This window comes from Penaeus monodon, chromosome 23, assembly GCF_015228065.2.
Source record: "Penaeus monodon isolate SGIC_2016 chromosome 23, NSTDA_Pmon_1, whole genome shotgun sequence".
NCBI classification, from domain to species: domain Eukaryota; kingdom Metazoa; phylum Arthropoda; class Malacostraca; order Decapoda; family Penaeidae; genus Penaeus; species Penaeus monodon.
This window is the reverse complement of record NC_051408.1, coordinates 41,085,643-41,086,636: the sequence shown is the minus strand read 5'-3', so window position 1 is coordinate 41,086,636 and position 994 is coordinate 41,085,643. Positions and strand designations below refer to the sequence as shown.

Genomic DNA, 994 nt, shown 5'->3' with positions numbered 1-994 from the left:
TCCTTTGACATGATTTATATTCATAATGTAAGTTGCAGCATGTCTTTCTTTAAAATTCCTGTAGGTGTTTAATTAGTATTCTTGATTTCTCAGATGTGTAGAGTTGAGTTGCAAGTATAGTGGTAAGAATTCCTCATAAATTTAATTTGAGTTTCTTGCTTCTGAGTTACTAAAGTTGCAAATTCTGTAATCATTGTTTTATGCGTATGTTTATATATTTATTCAGTATCCAGACATTCCTTGGTGTATGAGTTAAGTATGATTTGTCTGTTTCATGAATACCAGATATTGTTGAAATATCTGGATATACTTTGTGATATATTGAAAGTTGTTTTTTTTAATGCATATACAGTGGTTGTTTCATTCTGTACGATATATTCTCTTTATCTGCGCTGGGATGTTGTGCTCTATCTTTTTTTTCTCTTTCTTCTTGACTTCTTTCCTGAACATGTCCTAAATTAATTTTTACCAAGGAATTTCTGTTTACTGCAGTGTGATAGAATGTTTTCAAATATCACAATGAGGTTTATGTTGCCTGTGAAATGGCCCTGGTTATCAGGGTTCTTGATAGAGGCAGGTATTTTGAACTGACTGTACACAATATTTTCTATGCTTAGATTTTTTTATATAGATATGCAGTCATCTTTATAATAATGATAATTAATTTTTTTTCTCTGATGACAAAACCAAAAAAGAAAAGAGAAAAGCTTTAGGAAACAGTAGGTACCATACCATGCCATACTCTAAAACAGGATAGCTCAAAGAAAAATTCTCGCTAAAACATGGCCATTAATGGAATTATGAGTAAAATTGTAAACGGCTCTTGTGAGACGGCGAGAGTTTTAGCCCTGTTATTGCTTTCTCTCACCACGCGTAGTGAGATGTGTTTTGGTGAGGGAAAGAGGCAGTGTCGTAGTAGCGCCATAAGCGTTGACTCCATTTCCGTAAGTAATGGTCTTGGCCATCACCACACAGCACACTTGATGCTCGATTG

The 994-nt window shown here is 34.1% G+C and overlaps 1 protein-coding gene across 1 annotated transcript in view; it reads left to right on the top strand.

Annotated features, from left to right (window-relative positions):
• LOC119588072 (kinesin-associated protein 3-like) overlaps positions 1-994 on the top strand; it is a gene marked incomplete at its 5' end in the record, with an annotated part of 14,477 nt that overhangs the window by 9,530 nt on the left and 3,953 nt on the right.